The sequence below is a fragment of the Mus pahari genome, chromosome 16 (genome assembly GCF_900095145.1).
Source record: "Mus pahari chromosome 16, PAHARI_EIJ_v1.1, whole genome shotgun sequence".
Classification (NCBI taxonomy): domain Eukaryota; kingdom Metazoa; phylum Chordata; class Mammalia; order Rodentia; family Muridae; genus Mus; species Mus pahari.
This window is the reverse complement of record NC_034605.1, coordinates 36847761-36852971: the sequence shown is the minus strand read 5'-3', so window position 1 is coordinate 36852971 and position 5211 is coordinate 36847761. Positions and strand designations below refer to the sequence as shown.

General features: G+C 39.6%; 1 pseudogene; it reads right to left on the bottom strand.

Annotated features, from left to right (window-relative positions):
- The window catches only part of LOC110334312, a 14918-nt pseudogene that overhangs the window by 8313 nt on the left and 1394 nt on the right, over window positions 1-5211 (bottom strand).

The following is a 5211-nucleotide window of genomic DNA, read 5'->3' as shown; positions in this document are numbered from 1 at the left end:
CAGCAGTATGGAAATGTAAGCCAAATAAACCCTTTCCTCCCCAACTTGCTTCTTGGTCATGATGTTTGTGCAGGAATAGAAACCCTGACTAAGACACCTGTCTTCTTAATTCTATGCTCTGACCCTTGCCAAAGAAAAGGCTTCCCATATAATTAAGGCCCTTAATCAGCCATGCTAGTAATGGAAGTGCTTTGGGCCCTAAAAACTGACAACAGCTCTGCCTACTCTTCTAGATAACTTCTGAAGTTCTGACTTCCTGGAAAATTGATCACACCTTTACATTCTCTACAATCCTCAAAGGAAGACCATTGAGAAGAGGACCAACAGATTTCTAAAACCACTACTAGCGAAGATCACATAATCTGAGGTTAAGCGTGCCCTACATCTGGCATTTGTGGAAGTGCTTTTCTACTTGAATTTTCTTACTTTTGATGATAAGGGCCCTTAGCCTTACTGTAAACACTGGGCCTCATTGCCCAGCAGCACCCCTCTCCTCCTGGTTAGGTGGAGAGATACCCTGACCCTGACCTCACAATGGCAGCTGCGCTCTCTGCTTCTGACATGAGGGTGAGGTTATGTTTGTCTTCCTCCCCAAAGTTCCACAGTGCCAATATGGGTGCAGGTGAAGGGTGTGAGACCTGCCATGGAGGACTTCACATAGCCCCCCACACATGCTAGGGGAATCTGACCCTTCTCCACATTCTACTTGCTCATGGGATGAGTGAGGAGTTGTGGGCCCCTGTGCCATTGCCACCCCTGTTATTGCCTATTGACTCAGGTTCCCCCACATACCATGTACATTTTATGAATGATGCCAGACTAGGACTTCCATTCATGGACCCAATAATGCAGCTCAGATGATTACTGGCACTTGGCTTATCACTAGGACCATTTGTTTTGTGATAGAAACTAAGGTGCTCCTATATATCTAATATATGAACCTCACAGCAGGGGATTCTCATGGCAATAAAACTGCAGGGAAGGTCTGGGGAGGGAGATACTTTTCCTTGGCATTCATCTCTATGGCAACCCTGATTCCTCTCTAGATCAGCAGGGTATTTACCACCCTGCTTCCCCTCACTGTCCCCCTACAAATAGATTGCCCACGACAGTCAAACTACCAAACCCACGGGAATATTGTCAACCCATTTCCCCCTCTGGCTGAGTCCAGAATTTTAGGGTACATACTGCTAAGATTCCAATTGTGATCTCCTACACCCGAGGGCTATGGCACTTTGTACGGGATGAAGATCATTTTGTATAGATAAATCCAGTCAATATTTTATCTTCTGTCCTTGTACCTACAATAAATTGTCTATTCCCAGTTAATGACCTTTAGTTACCTGATAATGGTCGAAAGGTAGCTTAGAAGGAATGTTTTCCATGATCATAAATTTGTTCCAAGTCTGATTTGTATACTAGTGTAGTAAGCCTATGACATGTGAAGGTTTACAGAACTCTGATTGAAAATTTCTTATTATAGAGGCCTCAGAATCACTTGTATAAATTTAGGAATTCTCTAGAGTCAATATGATGAATTATGGTATCATAAAATTGTCTACACAGCATTACTACAACAGAGTACATCTTCATTGATAAGTAGAAAATCTATCCAATGGAATGTGCTAGTGCCTGAGAATCATTACATTATGTAATATTGTTAGGAAAGCATATCAATAGCAAGAAGCAATCCTAGGATGAAAAACAAATCTCTGAGTTGCCTGTTATTCAGAGTGTACCCATTACAAGCCATGCAAGATGATGGACCATCTCCAAAAAGCTTACTTGCATGCCTCTAGTCTTTCCTAGATGGCTTCTGACAATTGGGTAAACTATTCTAAAATATATGCTAATTCAAAGTACACTTTAACAAAAACTCAGGTTGTTCTCACTATGTTTCAGTATTAGAAAGCTATAAATACTGCTTAATAATCATTATTTGGCCAATAAGTTAAAAAGAATATATTAACTTAAAACATTATTATGTAAATATTTGTATATTCCTTTCTACTCTTTCTCATGCACCAGACATATATCATATTTTCTTAGTATCTAGGTTTTGGCACTATTGAACTTAAAGGATAATTCAGTTTCTAGATGAGTTAGAAACAATGGATTTATGAAAAGTTTCTCAAGGGGTATGAGCTACAAACAGTATGCAAAATCACACAGGCAGCAAATACTCAATCAATTTTCTATGCAGTTTCACCTTTCACTTAGAAATATGAATGGGCTGTGTGGTGGTGGCACACGCCTTTAATCCCAGCACTTGGGAGGCAGAGGCAGGTGGATTTCTGAGTTTGAGGCCATCCTGGTCTACAAAGTGAGTTCCAGGACAGCCAGGACTACACAGAGAAAATCTGTCTCGAAAAGAAAAATAAATAAATAAAGAAAGAAAGAAAGAAAGAAAGAAAGAAGGAAGGAAGGAAGGAAGGAAGGAAGGAAGGAAGGAAAGAAAAAAAGAAAAGAAAAGAAAAGAAATATGAACGGGTTTCTGTGCTTCTCTTATAAATGGTTTTCTGCATTTTCCTGTTGTACTTGCTTCTGGGCTGAGGATCCATCCCAGCATCCCACACAGGTTATGCAGTATCTATGACTGAGCCCTGACAAACTCACTCTTGATTAAAGCCTTCTATTCAAGTACTGGTCCTCACCTTGTTTATTTTAAAGTGTGTTTTCCTGATGGGTTTTGTTGTAAAACTGATTATGCCAACATCCTTGGAAATATAAGGCATTGACAAGAACCACCTTGATCTGTAAATTAATCTAGCCATTTGACAAGAAGTCTGGAATTTTTACCTCTTGAGAAAGCATCAATTTCATTCAGGTTCCTTTTATACAGACGTGAGACACAAACTGATACATGGGCAGACCTAATCATCACATGCTCTAATTCACTGGATTTTGATTAAACATTATTAAGAAATAAATCATATCAAAACAACAGCCATGTTGTATTAAGGTCATGCAAACTGGAAGAACATCATCAAACTGAGGATTGTGAAAGACTTGTAAGTCCCCAAAAGGGAAGCAGGTTTGGGAAAAGCAAAAGACAGACTCAAAGATGAAGAACAAAATGGGCAGTAAATGTGAGAGGAGGTGGGAGGAAACCATGGTTACTGCCCAGTGTGGCTAATGTTTTTGATATCTTAATTGGGTCTGGAATCAGATAAGAATCATATCTCTGTGGGGGTCTATGAGGACATTTCCCAGAAAGCATAAGTAATAAAAAGGAAACTCCCCAGGGTGGATATCACAATGCTGTGCTGCCAGATACAAAGGTCTGAGAGAGAGTTGGCAATTTATTTGTCTACCTGTCTTCAGTCCTTGCTGGTGACTGCATCTGGCCTGTTGACATCACTGTATGTGCCATTTTTAGCTGACACTGGAACCCAGTAGTCCTGGCCATCATGATAACAAAGGATTCTATTCTACCAGAGCATGTTAGAGACCCAACTATAGAAAGTTGCTTGTGAAAGGCTTATTGCTATTCTATACTTCTGAGTGCTATCCTACCTTCAAAGAGATAATGCAGGTAAGAGGGCAGATTTCTGTTTTCTCTACTAGGGAGTATGCTTTTTAGTAATCGAGATACTTTTTGCTAATGTCTGAACTCAAGAATGTATAATTCATTAAATTTCAAGAAGAAATGGGCAAATAATTGATGAATGCAAGAAATTATTCTCATTCTTTATACTCTGTATTTTAGAAGAAATAACAATGTATCTTGTGATGCAGAGGCATCTGAATGGTTCAAATAGCAGACAATGATCACAATGATCTCAAAGGCAAATGCTGGGACCTGCCATATATGATAGCAGAACATACAAGTTTCAATCCCAAATGTGAGGTTCTTTTAGTTTAATGTAACTAAGCAGTACTGAGAGAGTGTCTTCATTGGAAACCAAGTCTGATGTCATCAAGAATAAGTAAAGGAACTGAAGCAGGACACGTGGAAGCAGAAAGGTGTCCTCTTCAAAGGCAAAGGCGGTAAGAATTGAGACAACAGTAACTGGAGGAAGCCGCAGCCCCAGAGCTGCTTGTGGGGAAAGTCTACCCATAAATTGCCATCTCAGTAATAGTGGAGTCAAATGTCTTCAAAGGTAAAGTGTTAGACTGAAAATCAGGTGCATGTGTTCTCATGACATTTACATCAGCCTCTCTGTCCTACAAGCAAGCTCTAATATTAAAACCTAAGTGTCTGAGTAGAATGTCCATGAATTCCCTGAGCTCTAAATTATACCTCATGACCTAGCTATTCTGCCTCAGTTTGACTTTGAAATAACAAGTCTATGCAGGGGTGGACTAAGGGAAAGAAGGAAGAAACAATTAAGGAAGAGGAGAGAATGGTGAATGGAAAGGACAAGAATATAGGCTGTGAAGTAACTTGAAAAATTTTACTTTCAGTCTGTTTGGAGACCCATGTGTTTATGTGTTTCCTGGACTCCTCTGGGTCTTTGTCAGTAACCTCTGACTTATAAAAATGAAGACAGGACTCCTTAAAAGTTGTCAGAGAGAAAATATTCAGGGAGCTAACAGGTTTTCCAAACTTCTTAATAGTATGACATTTAAAAATCAAAACTAAAATGAGTGTATGTATTTCTTTAGATGCAGGTATTATAGATGTGCACATCACACTGGCTAGAACTTGATCTTTAGTTTTTATTCATGTTCTCTAGGATCCTTTTCCTGGGATGTATAACAACAAGTATTTGAATACCATTGCTGTCATTCTACTGATACAACTTACAGGGAGGAATTCACAAGTGTTACATGCAAAGACCCTGTAAGGGAGTACTTTAAGGGTGTACTTTCCATCTGGCTTGTACAGGTTATTGAGAAGGCACTGAAAGCCCTGATGGATGTCTTCCTTTGTGTTAAAACCAAGTACCTGTGAAGGAAAACAGGAAACCTTCTTAGTTAAGTGTTCAAATATTTGGTTGCAAACACAATTTTCAAGTTGAAGAGATGGCTCAGGTAGTGATGTACCTGAGTCTCTGATCCAAGAAAGGCTGATATTGAAACACTTATTTACAAGGATGAACCTTCTTTGCCTATAGAAGTAACCAATTAATTGCTACTCAAGTTGTCCTAGCAGGAGTGGCACATGTTCTTTGCTACCTACACAGGTGTTCTGGGTTCCCAAAGGAAAGACAAACACACACACACACACACACACACACACACACACACACACACACACACACACAC